The 17274-nt window shown below is 39.6% G+C and overlaps 1 protein-coding gene across 3 annotated transcripts in view; it reads left to right on the top strand.

Annotated features, from left to right (window-relative positions):
* Gpm6a (glycoprotein M6A) overlaps positions 1–17274 on the top strand; it is a 271839-nt gene that overhangs the window by 143895 nt on the left and 110670 nt on the right. The window lies entirely within an intron of this gene.

The raw sequence follows: 17274 nt of genomic DNA on the forward strand, positions 1-17274 counted from the left end.
GCTTTTAAATGTATATAAATGCATTCTTGTTTTAAAACTTCATTTTTTAATGATATCATTGGTAGTTTGGGGGTGCACTATGTGCTTTTTCATGTGTTAAAATGCTGAGCTATGCTTGTCTCTAAGTACGCACATACACACATGCATATGTACACACAATACACACACACATGCATACACACACACAGGGCACACGTACATGCACAGTCACACGCACACACACATACACACACAGAGAGAGAAACACACACATCCTTCTGAGCACATATGCTATACACAGACCCACCTGTATTCAGAGGCTAAATGTGTAAATGTTTTCCATATGCAATCAAGATAATAGATAAGCTAATGATCTCCAAAGCTTATGTTCTCCCTCTTCAAGAGACATTTAAACAAAAACATAAAAACCAGCATCACTATAACATGAAGCTTTTACAATGAAAAATATCAACATCATTTATCATGTGCACAAATTTCTTAAGGGCTCATTAGATATTTTAAAGGGTAAATTTTCTTACCAATATCTTTCCTATACCATACTAAACATTTCAACAGACTGCCTTATTTTATGAATAAATCTCTTATTCTCTATCTTTTATTGTACAATGTCATATTCTTTTTAAGCAAAAAAAAAAAAAAAAAAGACAGTTTCAGTCATTTTAAGTAGACAAATGACATTCAGTACACTAAATAAAATCTTAAGTTAAATTATGGACGTTGGTAACAGGTTGAATGTTTCTCAGCAAGCCATGTAGAGGCAGGAACAAGAAAAATGATGTAATGATGTTATGATTTTTCCCCCTCAGGCCATGCTAAAAATTGTTCATAGAGGGGAGGCAGCAGAGCACTGGCAGGAGAACCTGCCACAGTGGATGTCTCATAATTAACATATGTACATGTAAATCAGCAATAGTGGAGGAAATCAGTGTTAAAAAAATCTGTATGGTGGACTATAAGCACTTGAAGATTCTAAGTAAAATTTCTACAGATTGGCTTGTTTACTTAATTGAGGAAAAGATTTAATTCTCTTCATTCCTGGGTAGATTTTTTTTTTCTCTTCAGCTGTACCCATGACACTTTTTAACATGTTCGATGCTGGCATGTTATATTTGAACAATCTCTACAGTAACGGGGAAGGGACCATTGTGAATTCTGTATTGATCGATGCTAGAGGAACCATTTGATTACCAGATATTGTCATTGGAAAAGCTTTCAGAGTTCAGGTGAACAGAATTAATGATCCAGCTACTGTAAAGGAAAGGAGCCGTTTCTGTTCCCTCTGGTCCTGTTCTTAAGTGGCAAAGGATTTTCAATACAAATTCTGACACCAACATTCTCTTTCAATTGAAAGGCGTTTTCCAGTCCTTCTCACCATTTAATGTCTTTTATTGTACTTAATGATATTGCTTCTTGGCCAGACTGTTTAAACCAAAGACAACATGATTATATTTAATAGATAAGCATTACACCAAATGAACATTTGAATTAAATTGCAGAGTGCGGTAACAGGTTAAATGCATCTGAGCAAGCCTCAGCAGATGCAGACACCAAGAAAAGTGATGTCATTATTTGTGATCCTCTTTTCCACCAGTAACTTTAAAAATCATTTTCCTTCAGCATAAACTATTTTTCCTTGCCTTAAATTGGAAAGATTTAAATGTGTTTCAGCATTTGCCCATAGAATCTTTTAAATTCCACTAGAATGTACAATTGAATCCAGTAGGTTAACTAAACATATCAGGGAAGTGTATTTTGTTGATGGTGAAGGACTCATAAGGGTCCCCATAAAACAAACAAGTTTGTATTTTTATGCTCTTCCCCATATGTTGTCCTTAAAGGCAATCAAGAAAAGTGATCATTTTTATCCTTATGCATATTCAGATCTCAAAAGTGAATAATTTAAGAGTACGGGTGAGTTCTGCAGAATTCTGTCCAGCCAGTTCCTGCGTTGCTAAAATTTTAAAATGGAAGAGTCATTAATCTGTTGCGCCATCCTTTTCTTCAGCCTTCACCAACAGTATCTCATTGCACTGAAGGGATTCTAACATTTTTTAAAAGAAATGTCATTTTTATAAAACATGCTCTCTAAATAAAAGCTAATTCTTTAAATATGTGTTCAGCCACAGGAACAATGTCCTAGAATTAAGTGGAGGAAGCATAAAAGGATACTATTTTGAACTTGGCGTTTGGACATGGGCATAATAAGCCTAATGTAATTGCCTCCAAAGGCATGATGGTGGCCACATCATGGCATCAAAGGCTCCTGGTTTTAGAGAGAGGTTGAACAAATTATTTTTAAAATGATCGTTTAGAAGGCAAAATAATATTCTCCCATTTGTGATTATGTTTATATAAATTCTATTACTTATTATCAGCTGTATTGTGATGTAAGTATACTTGTTCACCAACTACTTCAGTCTGAAAATGTTGAATTGGAAATTTCAGAAATAAACATCATAGCAGTTTTAATTTTTCTGCTGTTTGGGCAATGTGAAGAAAGTATGTTTCCTCAATCCATCCTGTCTAGTATATCAATCTCCCTTTTTCCAGTGTTTCCAGGGTGTATATATCCACCTACCCATTAATCATTATCTTTTTTTTTTTTTGCTTGTTTGTTTTGTTTTGTTCTTCGAGACAGGGTTTCTCTGTGTAGCCTTGGCTGGCCTGGACTCACTTTGTAGACCAGGCTGACCTTGAACTCACAGTGATCCGCCTGCCTCTGCCTCCCGAGTGCTGTGATTAAAGGCATGCGCCACCACTGCCCGGCCATTAATCTTAATGTACAGCCTAGCTGTTGAATACTGGATATTGGTTGTCACAATACCAGGTTGCTTGTACCCAAGAACCCCTTATTTTGCTTCCTCTCAAAGACCAAAAGTAATAATGCTGGCAAGTTAGAGAACTCAAAGAAGTCTCTAAAGGGCATTTTTAAAATGAAAGGTGAAAACTCTTTTAACTTCTTTTGATATTCCTAAGATAGATGACAAGCCGGAATCATCTGGACATGAAATCTGTGCTAGCTTTGTTATCATCATGACACTTAAAAAGTATTGGTTATGGTAAATTTTAAGTTCTTAGTCCTTTATTCCATCTCATTACATATGCATTTTTTCATTTCACATTATCATACAGATAATGGTGAGGATAGTACACTAAGCTATTCTGAGAGAGACATACCCAGAGAAACACTGAAATCACACTTTTATTGCAACATGTCAATTGTTCCATTATATTCTTAGTTTCCTGAGCTTATTATTAGTTGTTACTCTCTTACTGTTCCTTATTTGTTGATTTTTCCCCCTAAATATAAAACTCACTATTGTCCATGGCATCAGATGGCTACTGGAGCTCTTATAATGTATATACTGTCAATAAGAGGGAGTATTGGGATGGGGAGATGGTGAGAATGCATGCTGGTGCAAGCATCAGGACAAGAGTTTTAGTCCTTTGCATCTACATAAAAGCACAGCATGGCATACATGCCTCTAATCCGAGTATTGTGAGGTAGAGGCAGGCAGATGCAGGAGGTCCTCTAAAACACTAACCTCAAGTTCAGGGAAACTATATCTAAATGGAATGAGGCAGAGAGTGGTAAAGCAAGAGACTTGACAGTGCCTCTGCCTTCTACGGGGCATGTGCATCCCCCATACATTTGCATACATAAGCACAAACCACATACACACACCATAAGTATCAACACATGCACATGTATGTGCACACACACACACACACACACACACACACACACACACACAATTGAAAGGGGATACAGAACATATCTTTATTTGTAAACATGCATTTATGCCGTAGACATTTTGTTAATTTCTAACAGGAAAATATATAAGTAGTTTAAGGGTTTCCAGTAATTAGTGAATTAGCAGGTGCACATTTAAGTATGCAAATAAGTGGATGACTCTTACCTTGTATACAATTTCAGCTAAGACATTCCTGAATTAGGAGGGCTTTACTGAGGGAGTCTCATGAAACAATGGGTAGGGGAAGGGATACACACAAAAGAAAGCAGCCACAGTATTACTCACCACATTTTCCTATTGTAACGCATCTGTGCCACATCCGTCTGCTCTCAACTTTCAAGATGAACCAACCAACTACAGACTTTCTGCTCAACACTCATGCCTGTTTTGCCACCTCAACAGTGATAGTCTTTGGTGACCTTCAAATTCTATGTCATTAGTAGAAACAAAAGTTCAGATTAAATACAAATAAAGCCCAGTTTCACCCCTTCAATCCCCGTCACACACACATTCTTAATTCTCATCTCAGTCGACCAAATCCAGCTAATGTGTGTCAGCATACTCTAAACATCTTAAAGCCACCAACACATGAAAGGACAGGGTCTGAGTTCATTTTTTTTTATTCATTTTCAATCCTAGTATCTCTCATAGTCTCATAATTAAGAATACTGTAACTAATAATTTTGTTTTTATTCTTCCATTATTGCCCTTAATTCAGCTATCCAAAACAAAGGTCACAAAGTTGCTCTTCCCAAACATATTTTTAAATTTCTTTCTTTCTTTCTTTATTTATTCACTTTACATTCCTATTGAAGCCCCCTCCCTCTTCTCCACTCAGTCCAACCTTCCAATCATCTTCCCTTTTTCCCCTCCCCTTCTCATAAAATGGAAATCCTTGCCCCACCAACCCTACTGGCACACCAAGCAGCATCAGGACTAAGTGACCCTCTTCCACTGAGACCCAACAAGGCAGCCCAGGTAGGGGAAGTGATCCAAAAGCAGACCATAGAGTTCATGTCAGAGACTGCCCTTGGTCCACTTGTTAGGGTACCCACATTAAGACCAAGTTGCCCATCAGCCACATATGTATAGAGAGCCTAGGCTCAGTCCCTGCATGCTCTTCATGCTTTTCAGTCTCTGTGAGCACTCATAGTCCTCGGTTAGTTGACTCTGTTGGTCTTCTTCTAAAATTCTTGTCCCCTCCCAGGCCCTCTATCCTTCCCCTAACTCTTCCACAAGACTCCCCAAGTGTTCCCTAATATTTGGCTATGGGTCTCTGGATCTGTTTCCATCAGCTACGGGGTGAAGGCTCTCAGAGGACAGTTATGTTATACTCCCTTCTGCAAATAGCTGAGTGTCATTAATAGTGTCAGGGATTGGCTCTTTCCAGTGGGGTAGGTCTTAAGTAGTTTGGCCCTTCCCTCAATCTCTGCTGCATCTTTATCTTGCACACCTTGTAGGCTGGGTAAATTTTGGGTTGAAGGTTTTGTGGGTGGGTTAATATCCCCCTCCCTCCACTGGAAGTCTTGCCTGGCTGTAGGAGGTGGCCACTTTAGTCTCCATATCCTCCACTGGTAGGAATCTTAGCAAGAGTCACTCCCATATCCTCCCAGGAGCCTACCCTGTCATAGGTCTCCAGCTTGTCCAGGAGACATGCACTCGCCCCTCATCAGTTTTCCTTCTCTCTCCCAGCCTTCTCACCTCTGACCCCTGTGCCAAACACATCTTTGGTTAAGTCATTACCTTGTTCAGGTTTCAAGTGTTTTTTTTTTTTTCCCTTGGGGAGATGTTAGTAAGCATCTGTTCTCCCCAGATAGGGCGCCAAAGACAGACCCAAGCAATTACTCTATGCCCTGGGAGCTCGGTGAACCAGAGAACTTATTGGGCTTACATCAAGAGTATAAGTGACCTAGCCGTGAACATGACACTCTCCACCGTTGAGTGGAGAGTGAGATCTGACTCTCACACGAACCCTGGTGCCCCTTTTCTGACCATGTCCCACGGATGGGGAGACCTGGCGGCACTCAGAGGAAGGATAGCTAGTTACCAAGAAGAGACTTGATATTCTGAGAGCATATAGGGGGAGGAGGTCTCGCTCAATCACAGACATAGGGGAGGGGAGAAGGGGGGAAGTGGGAGGGAAGGAAGAATGGGAGGAAACAGGGGAAGGGCTAACAATCGAGATGTAATATGAATAAATTAATAAAAAAAAAGAGTATAAGTGAGGTGTTACTGACTGATACCAAGTCAGCCACATAACTGAAAATATGCACTTATATTTGATAAGTAACCTTATAATTATATTCTGCATTATACATGCAGATACACCTACAACTGAATAGGAGCCTGACTAAAATTAGGCTAAAAGTCTTTGAAAAGAGTGTGTTTTGTTGCTGTTGTTTGCTTTGGTTTTTGTTTTGTTTTTTTTTGCTATTTTTGTTGTTGTTGTTTAGTTTCGTTTTGAGACAGGGTTTCTCTGTGTAGCCTTGGCTGTCCTGGACTTGCTTTGTAGACCAGGTTGGCTTCAAACTCACAGAGATCCATCTGCCTCTGCCTCCCTGCGTGCTGGGATTACAGGTGTGTGTCACATACCCAATTTGAAGTGAGTGTTTTAAAAGGGTTTTTTAAATTGAAAGGTGATTTTTTTCAACATTCCTGATAGTAAGATGTATGAAAAGGAAGGTGATTTTACCTTTACCATACTAGAGAATATTACTGAACCTAATTGCTTACTGATGCCCGAAACAGACATTAGCCTTAGGACTTAACATAAATTAACTCCTTGACTCTTCACAGTAACTTTAATTGGTACTTATATTGAGGAAACTGAAAATCAAATAGGTTAATTAACTAAACCCAACTCACACAGTAGACAGTAGTAGTGAAGCTGGGTTCAATACAATCGCATTTAAGACCAGAATCTGAACTTTTAAACACACTGTCAATAGTTACCTATCTGTCACATGGCCTCCAAAGTGACTGATTCAACCAGGTACTTCTATCAGATGCAATTAGATTTAACTATGTCTCTTTTCTATAATTTAAGACTATATTTTGTACTCTTTATTTTGGTTTGTGACCACTTACAAAAATCCCTTACAAAGACAAAACAATTTTTATATGGACCATCAGTCTACCACATGAAAATCATAATTGTTATCTGAAAAGATGGGCTGAATAAAAAAATAATTCACACGTTGAGACCCAGGAATGATAGTTCCTGCTTCATCTCTTTATTTTTTCACACATCTTCAGAGCTGTTGTCCATGTCTTAGCGAATCTGAGCAAGGTTTAATTGCCATTATCAAATCAGCTCGAACAAACAAAAGTCAACATTAGTTAAGGGGTTTTGTGGAAAAAATAATCTTGTGAAGACTATATTTACTTTACCTTTGTGAGTGGTAGCTCCCTAAATGTATTCCTAATAGATAACTAAATTTCAAATTGACACTACCTTTTAGCACATCCTTGATGCTTTTTTAATTATTTCCCTGCTTCATCTTTTATTTTTCAAAATTGAATAGTATGGTAACACCTACCCCCAAGATAACAGTGCTTACAAATAAATATTGATGGTATGAAACTTTCATGACTGTTCATGACTGAGCTGCCATCTCAAGTATTCAGTTGACAGGCCTCCAAAATCCACCGGAATTTGTGTTTTATGAAGCACATAAAAAAGTATGTCCTGTAACTTGATACCGCTGTATTTACTAGTTTAATGGGCTCTACTTGGAATGTTGTTGTCTACAAAATTAGTTTTCCTTCTACCAAACATGACTCTAAGCAATGGTTAGGGAGGAAGTCATAATATTAATTTAACAGTAATTCTCAAAGCATGTGCATTCCCATAGCTATGATAGTTGGTTTCATTTAAGCATAATTTTTTTGTGTGAGTTTTATCCTATAGAATTTTACTACAGCAGTTAATAGTTACACTTTTTTATACCTACATTACCTTTTCTCCCTGAGCTCTAAGATCCTCATTGACAAGTTTCCAATGTCTTCTTCGGAGGATGGTTGCAGGTGTTTTATTTGCACAGCCAGCTCAGTAAACTGAATGTCTGTTCACTTTTTCAAGTGAAAGGTATTAACATTACTTCATTGATTGCATAAGAAGGACTAATCTGAAGTATATAAGCTTAAGCACCTGTGTGATATGTACAATGTGAAAGACCGAGATAAAGTGGTGTGTCTTAGAAATTAATTATTCTTTTATTGATCAGAAGACAGTAGATCATAGTGGGTTCCTAGCATCAAGAAGATAGCATTCTAGAATGCCAACTTAGGTCTCCCTTTCTCTACATTCCTCATTCCTGCCCTGCCTCAGCACATACACACCTCTCCTAGTTTTCTAAGTACTGATAGATTTTTTTATGATGATAGAAAACAGAATGCCCAGCATCCCTCATAACAGGTGCCACAAGTGTGGAATCCTGACACTGCAAAATCCATGTTTTCCCATGTGCTTTAAGATGAGTCTGAACTTTTGTCTTGGATAGTCTTCACCTGAACCATGTTTCTTTATTGTTCTATAAAACCAAGGAAGGCAGATGATAACTGAAGGGTTTTTCTCTAATAGTGAATGGTAAGTGTAATTTTTATTTCAGAAGAAAACTGGTCCATGACTGTGGACCATTAATAAGGTTCCTTGAGGAGGTAATTTATAATACCAACATATATGAGACCAGAAAACAAAGGAAGGATGGCTGTTGGCTTTAAATGTTCTGTATTTCTCCAGAAAAGAAATTCCAGCATGTTATTAAAGCACTAGATGCTGTCATAACCAGATTACTTTCCAAAACACATATAAAGTATGATGAACTTGAGACTATTGTTAGACTGTATTTCAACAGAATAGAGGGCTCTGATGAGTTCTCTTCATGGGAAGAAGATTGCTACACACACAAAACACTGCTCATGTTGCTCCCTGTTTTGGAAAATACATTCTTCTGCTTTATTTTCAGAATTAGTTTTCTAATGTTTTTATTATGTTTGGTGTTATGGCATCAAATTTAATTAAGAACAATAGAAACTACTGTAGTTTCTGCACATAAAAATTTGCCAATCAGATTTGTCATCCATTCCCCCATTCCTCTCATCATAACACATCGAGGCTATTTTAAAGTAGGTATGCAGTTTCCCTAGAGAGCAAAAAGTAAGAGCTGAAAGGTAAATCAATTTTTGAGTTGTCTCATTCTCTAAATATTTACCATTTAATACAGATCATATCTTATTATTCATCCTTTTATATATGTTATTTCCTGTCTACTTTTTCAAAGTACAAACCTCTTTTCTTTTTTAAATTTATTATACTTTATTCATATTACATATCAGTTATCCCCTCACTTTTATCTTCCCATTCTCACCCTCTATTCCTCTTCTGCCCTACTCCCTTCCCCTAGACCACTGATCCAAGGGACCCTCCTCCCCCTCCCATATGACCACAGCCTATCAGGTGTCATCAGGATAGCCTGCATCCCCTTCCTCCGTATGCCTCTAGAAGTGATCAAGTCCTGTGCACCAGAGCTTATGTTAGTGGCAGTCCTGTTTCCCCAACAACCATGGAGAATGAGCTGTCCACTGGCTATATCTGAATCAGGGTTCTAGGTTCACCACATGTATTATCCTTGGTTGGTGCAACAGTTTGTGCAAGCCCTCTGGGTCCAGATCCACCAACCTTGGTGGTCTCTGTGGGGCTCCTGAGCCCTCTGGATCCTTCCATGGCCCGCTCTTCCATAACACTCTCAGTATTCCACCCAGGGTCTAGCTGCCAGTCTCAGAATCTGTCCAGTTCCCCTGCTGTGTGGAGTCTCTCAGAGAACATCTATGTTGGGCTAGTATCCACTTGCAAGTGAGTATATACCATGTGTGTCTTTCTGGATCTGGGTGTCCTTACTCAGAATGATCATTTCTAGTTCCATCCATTTGCCCACAAATTTCAAGATTTCCTTGTTTTTAATAGCTGAATAATATTCCATTGTGTAAATGTACCGCAGTTAATTTACCCATTCTTCAACTGAGGAATGGGTATGTTTCCTGATTCTGGCTATTACGAATATCTGCTATGGACATAGCTGAGCAGATGTCCTTGTTGTGTGGTGGAGCATCTTTTGTGTGTATGTGCCCAGGAGTGATGTAGCTGGTTCTTTTTTTTTTTTTTTTTAATTTATTCTTGTTACATCTCAATGGTTATTCCATCCCTTGTATCCTCCCATTCCTCCCTCCCTCCCATTTCCCCTTACTCCCCTCCCCTATAACTGTGCCTGAGGGGGACCTCCTCCCCCTGTATATGCTCATCGGGTATCAAGTCTCTTCTTGGTAGCCTCCTATCCTTCCTCTGAGTGCCACCAGGTCTCCCCCTCCAGGGAACATGGTCAAATATGCTGGTTCTTGAGATAATACTATTTCTAGTTTTCTGAGAAAGCTGGAAAAAAGTGATTGTTCAAGTTGGCACTCCCACCAGCAATGGAGGAGTGTTCCTCTTTCTTCACAAGCTCGCTAGCATGTGCTGTCAGAAGTTTCGATCTTAGCCATTCTGTCAGGTGTAAGATGGAATGTTAGAGTCATTTTGATTTGCGTTTCCCTGATGACTAAGGATGTTGCACATTTCAAGTGCTTCTTGGCCATTCAAGATTCCTCTGTTGAGAATTCTCTGTTTAGCTCTGTACCACATTTTTAACAGATAATTTGGTTTGGTGGTGTGTAATTTCTTGAGTTCTTTATATATTTTGGATATTATCTCTTTGTTAGACTTCTTAAAGGTAAGGGTTATATTTCTTTATGAGCCCAACTAATAAAATAAGCCTCTTTATGAAATCTTGTCATGATGAAATGATAACAGAGTGAGAAGAAAGCAGAGGAAGAAAGAGAAGAAGAAGAAGAAAAAGAAGAAGAAGAAGAAGAAGAAGAAGAAGAAGAAGAAGAAGAAGAAGAAGAAGAAAAAAATTTTACACATCTAGAAAAAAGGAAGAGAGAACACGTCTCCTCCCAGAGACTGTTCTTACAAAGGAGCTCAAAACTTAGAATATTGCTTTGACTCTATTTTATGCCATTAGATTTGAACTGAAAGAATCTTTTATTCTTCAATGTGATAGCCATTTTCAACAAACAATAGATTTTCCTTTTTTGTTTTGAAAAATCCCACATATTTTTAGCTTCCAAGTCTAGCAATTAAGTGAAACACATTGAACTGTCAAAACCATCAGTTAGAAAAACTTGAAAAGAAAGATTTTATAACATTTTGTACTATGTTGATTAAGGAATATCAGAATAACAGTTTAAACATCTGCTGTCCATGGACCTTCTCTGTCCATTACTGAGTCAATAAAAGAAATAGAAATTTTACAAATGCCAGTTTGAAATTCTCTAGGAAACTGAATAAGATAAGATTTTCATCATATATTTCTAATGAACCAGTTTCTGGAATAATAAGTTCTAAGAATAACATGTTAGTAATATATTTCTTCTTTTATGCTTGATTTCATTTTTCCTGTTTCATTACATCAGTTTCTATAATTAACTGGTATTTTAAATCTAAATAAAAAGCCTTATGAAATCATAACAATTAAATTCAGGAGGGGAGGGAAATAAGGCAGAAGAGGGAGAGGAAGAGGGAACGGGAAGATATGAATGAGGGAATAACAATCAGGATGTAATCTGAATAAATTATAATAAAAATTTAAAAAGCCCTTTAATATTCTTTTTTTTTCTTATTTTATTTATTTATTTATTTATTTATTTGAGGTTGTAAATCAAACACTTTTTTTTTATTAATTTATTCTTGTTACATCTCAATGTTTATCCCATCCCTTGTATCCTCCCATTCCTCCCCCCCCCCCATTTTCCCATTATTCCCCTCCCCTATGACTGTTCCTGAGGGGGATTACGTCCCCCTATATATTCTCATAGGTAGAGACTTGATACCCTTTAATATTCTTTTGCTTTCATTTTTAATCCCTTGCTACTGACAATGGCCTTTTAAACTTGTTTCTAATTAAAATTGCTGTGGTTTCAACATCCTAACCATATGCCATGATAATGTACTGCTTTCATAAAACGAACATATAGAATAAACTTATGTGAAACTAAAAAAAATTAAGTTTAGGTTAATGATGAATCATCTCATTTACTTAGGATACTTTTAATATTTGTTTAATGTTTGTCTTTTTATCCATCAAATTTTGGTTAACTAGTATTTTGATGCACTAATTCCAAACGTACATATGTAGTACCTGTAAAATCACTACTGTGTAAAGTTGAAAATGGAATCTTAAAAAGTCAAAATACCTTCATAATTTAGATGTTAGTTATATAGTAAATTAAAGAAAGATAATTTTGGGATAATCTTTATTCATGTAAATTCTATCTTTATATGGTGATTTGCTTTTAAAAAACTAGATGAAATTTTAATCCCCAAATAGGTGGCAAATACTTATTAATGACATTTTTGTATACCACAAAGGGTTAATATATGCTATTAATATGTGTCTATGTATCTATTTCATAATATTTAATCATATCAACATTGAAAGTATGACTCATTTTATATGCTATTTAAAATATTTTTCATGGAAAATTATATAAAAGTTTATGTCTTGAGGGGGATCCAAGATGGCGGCGAGCAGTGTGGACCGCGTTTGGAGGCTCCAGTGAACAATTCAGGGAATTGCACAGATTTCTGAGCCAGGAACACCGAGGTCCGAACATCACGGCAGCGGGAGTGCTCCACGGTTCGGAGGGACCAGGGTGCGGAGGACCTGCGTGCCCCTGCACACGGGAGGAGCGTGGTTTTCTCTGATCGGAGCGGCAGCGGTAGAGGCGGCAGCACCAGCGGCACCAGCAGCGGCGGCTGAGGTTTGCAGCTCATAGCCTTCCGTGGAGGCGATTGGTGTGGTGGCTGGTGGGAATTGCTGCGGGAGAGGGGACTCGGGGCAGGATTTGGGTCGCGTGGAGCCTTGGACCCAGATTGGACTCGGCGGACGTTCGGCCCCAGAGTCCCGGGTATTGGCCCGGCCCAGCAAACAATTCTGCCTGAGGCACTAACTCAGCGTGGCCATAGCTCCCCTGCTGTGGTGCAGGCTTAGTTGAGCACGCTGCTCCACACTAGGCACTACCTCAGCTCAGCGGCAGCTCCCCTGCGGTGACACAGTCTGGGCGGAGCACTTGGTTTCACCACAGGCGCTAACTCAGAGCAGCCGCAGTTCTCCTGCTGTGGCGCAGGCTTGGTGACGTGCTCGGTTCCATCCTAGGCACCACCTCAGCTCAGCGGCAGCTCCCCTGCGGGGACACAGTGCGGGCGGAGCACTTGTCCACCACTGGCGCTAACTCAGAGCACCGCAGTTCTCCTCTGTGGCGCAGGCTTGGTGACGTGCTCGGTTCCATCCTAGGCACCACCTCAGCTCAGCGGCAGCTCCCCTGCGGGACACAGTCCGGGCGGAGCACTTGTCCCACCCACTGGCGCTAACTCAGAGCAGCCGCAGTTCTCCTGCTGTGGCGCAGGCTTGGTGACGTGTTCTCGGTTCCATCCTAGGCACCACCTCAGCTCAGCAGCAGCTCCCCTGCGGGGACACAGTGCGGGCGGAGCACTTGTTCCACCACTGGCGCTCAACTCAGCAGCCGCAGTTCTCCTGCTGTGGCGCAGGCTTGGTGACGTGCTCGGTTCCATCCTAGGCACCACCTCAGCTCAGCGGCAGCTCCCCTGCGGGGACACAGTCCGGGCGGAGCACTTGTTCCACCACTGGCGCTAACTCAGAGCAGCCGCAGTTCTCCTGCTGTGGCACAGGCTGGACAGAGCTCTCGGTTCCACCAGCTCTAAGACTCTGGTTGGACACAGTGTACAGTTTGAATCCAGAATTCCTGGCTGAGATTGTGTGGTCAGTTCGGGCCCTGAGTCAATAACTGACCACAGCACGCACTTTGGGCCAAAAGGCCCTAGTGGAGCTTGGTGCGTAGTCCCAGCCCAAAAATTCTGGCTGGGCCCTGTGTGCATTTTGGGCCCAAAATCCCTAGCTGAGCTTGGCAGACGGTTCTGGCCCTGAGAATCTAGCTGAGTTCTGCCCGTGGTTCGGTCCCAGTGTCCTGGCTGGACTTGGCAGGGAACACAGAAGGCTGTGGATACCTTGGCCTGACCCAACGCTCATTCAGAGACCCAGAACAATTGCAGGATCCACAGCAGAGGGGACTGAGGATCACTGGCTGTGAGAGACCAGAACAACAGGGCTAACCTCCTAACATCCACACCAGTGAAGCGTTGAGCTCGCAGCCTAGGGAAATCGGAAAACAAGTGAATCTATCATCAGACCCTCCATTCAACTCTGGAAACTACCCAACAAAAACAAAGACGGCAAGATGTCTAAAGGACAACGAAAAAGCATACGCAAAAAACCCCAAACAACTGGCGTCTCCAGTTTCCAGCTATCCCAAGAAAACCACCCAGAGAACTCAAATACAACGGAAATACAAGAAAATGACCTCAAATCCTTAGTAATGAGGATGATAATGGAGGAAACAAATATTCGTAATCAAATGCGGAAGACCAGACAAACAGGTGAGAGACATAAAAGAAGCACATAGAGTGGAACTGGAAAAATTGCAGGAGAAAATGCAAACAACCAGATGAAGAAATAACTAAAACGGTTCAAGCTCTGAAGACCTATAAAGAGGCAATGGAAGAAACTCAGGAATATACAAAAAATCAGATGAAAGAATCAAAAAATCGTTCAAGATCTGAAAATGAAAATGGATTCAATGATAAACACACAGACAGAAGAAAAACGAGAACGTGAGACCTCAGAGAAGAAGGCGAGCAACACAGAGGTGAGCTTTTCTAACAGAATCCAAGAGATGGAAGAACGAATCTCAGGGCTAGAAGATACAATCACAGATATTGAATCAACCATTAAAGAAAATGCCAAATCTGGAAAACTCCTGACACAAAACATCCAAAGAAATTAAGGACACCATGAAAAGAAGAAATTTGCGGATAATAGGCATTGAAGAAAGAGAAGACCATCAGACTCCAGGGCCCAGAAACTATTCTCAACAAAATCATAGAAGAAAATTTCCCAATCTAAAGAAAGAGATGCCTATAAACATACAAGAGGCCTACAGAACAACCAAATAGAATTGACCAGAAAAGAAAAACTGCCCGCCACATAATAATCAAAACAAAAACATGCAGAACAAAGAAAAAATATTAAAAGCTGCAAGGGAAAAGGGCCAAATAACATTTAATGGTAAACCTATCAGAATTACACCTGACTTCTCAGCAGAGACCATAAAAGCCAGAAGGGCCGGACAGAGATCCTGCAAACCCTAAGAGAACACAGATGCCAGGCCAGACTACTTTACCCAGCAAAATTATCAATAACCATTGATGGAGAAAACAAAATATTCCATGACAAAAACAAATTCAAACAGTACCTATCCACAAACCCAGCTTTACAGAAGGTACTAGAAGGAAAACTCCATCCCAAAGGGTCAGCTACAACCAAAACTACCCAGGAATAGATAACTATCCCATGGCAAAAACAACAACTACACAAAACGCTCGACTGGAAACAACATCAAAATTAAGACTCTTAACAGTCACTGGTCATTATATCTCTCAACATCAATGGCCTCAATTCTCCAATAAAAAGACACAGACTAACCGAATGGGTACATAAAAGACCCAACATTCTTCTGCATCCAAGAAACACATCTCACCCATAATGAAAGGCATTACCTCAGGGTAAAAGGTTGGAAAAAAATATTCCAAGCAAATGGTCACAAGAAGCAAGCAGGTGTAGCCATTTTAGTATCGAACAAATAGACTTTCAACCAAAATTAATCAAAAGGGATGAGGAAGGACACTTCATACTCATCAAGGTAAAGTCAACCAAGATGACATCACAATTCTGAACATCTATGCTCCCAATACAAGGCACCCACATATGTAAAAGATCTCCTAAAAAAGCTTAAACCACACATCGATCCCCACACAATAATAGGTGGAGACTTCAACACCCCACTCTCACTGAAGGATAAGTCATTGAAACAGAAACTAAGCCGAGAAATAACATCATTAACCAATGCCATGGGTCAAATGGATCTAACAGATATCTATAGAACCTTTCACCCAAACAAGAAAGAATACACCTTCTTCTCTGCACCCCATGGAACCTTCTCCAAAATTGATCACATCGTAGGTCACAAAGCAAGCCTCAACAGATACAAGAGGATTGAAATAATACCTTGTATCCTATCAGATCACCATGCTCTTAGGCTGCAATTCAACAACACAGAAATAACAAAAAGCCTACACGTTTGTGGAAACTAAACAACTCTCTGCTAAATGACACCTGGGTCAGGGAAGAAATAAAGAAAGAAATCAAGGAGTTTCTGAAATTCAATGAAAATGAAGAAACAACATACCCAAATTTGTGGGATACATTGAAAGCAGTGCTCTAGAGGAAAATTCATAGCACTAAGTGCCTTTAAAAAGAAATTGGAAACATCGCACATAAGCATCTTAACAACACAACTGGAAGCCCTAGAAAAAAAAAGAAGCAGAAACACCCAAGAGGAGTAGACGCCTGGAAATTATCAAACTCAGGGCTGAAATTAACAATTAGAAACTAAGAAAACAGTCCAAAATCAACAAAACCAAAAGCTGGTTCTTTGAGAAAATCAACAAGATAGACAGACCATTAGCCAAACTAACTAAAAGGCAGAGAGACAGTATTGAAATGAACAAAATCAGAAATGAAAAGGGAGACATAACAACAGACACTGAAGAAATTCAAAGAATCATAAGATCCTACTTTGAAGGCATATACGCCACAAAATTTGAAAATCTAAGGGAAATGGACGATTTTCTTGATCAAGTTCACTTGCCAAAGTTGAGTGAAGAACAGATAAACAAGTTAAATAGTCCCATTTCCCCTACAGAAATAGAAGCATCATCGATGGTCTCCCAACCAAAAAAAGCCCAGGGCCAGATGGTTTCAGTGCAGAATTCTACCAGACCTTTAAGGGCGAGCTAATACCGATACTCTTCAAGCTACTCCAAAGATAGAAAGGATGGAAAATTACCAAATTCATTCTATGAGGCCATAGTCTCATTGATACCTAAACCTCACAAAGACTCAACAAAGAAAGAGAATTTCAGACCAATTTCTCTTATGAACATAGATGCAAAAATACTAAATAAAATACTTGCAAAACGAATACAGGAGCACATCAAAGATATCATTCATCATGACCAAGTAGGCTTCATTCCAGGCATGCAGGGATGGTTTAATATACGGAAATCCATCAATGTAATCCATCATATAAACAAACTGAAAATAAAAAACCACATGATTATCTCCTTGGATGCAGAGAAAGCATTTGATAAAATTCAACACCCATTCATGTTTAAAGTTTTAGAGAGATCGGGGATACAAGGCACTTTCCTCAACATAATAAAGGCTATATACAGCAAACCAATAGCCAAAATCAAAGTAAATGGTGAGATACTCAAGGAAATTCCTCT

The sequence above is a fragment of the Acomys russatus genome, chromosome 27 (assembly GCF_903995435.1).
Source record: "Acomys russatus chromosome 27, mAcoRus1.1, whole genome shotgun sequence".
NCBI lineage: Eukaryota > Metazoa > Chordata > Mammalia > Rodentia > Muridae > Acomys > Acomys russatus.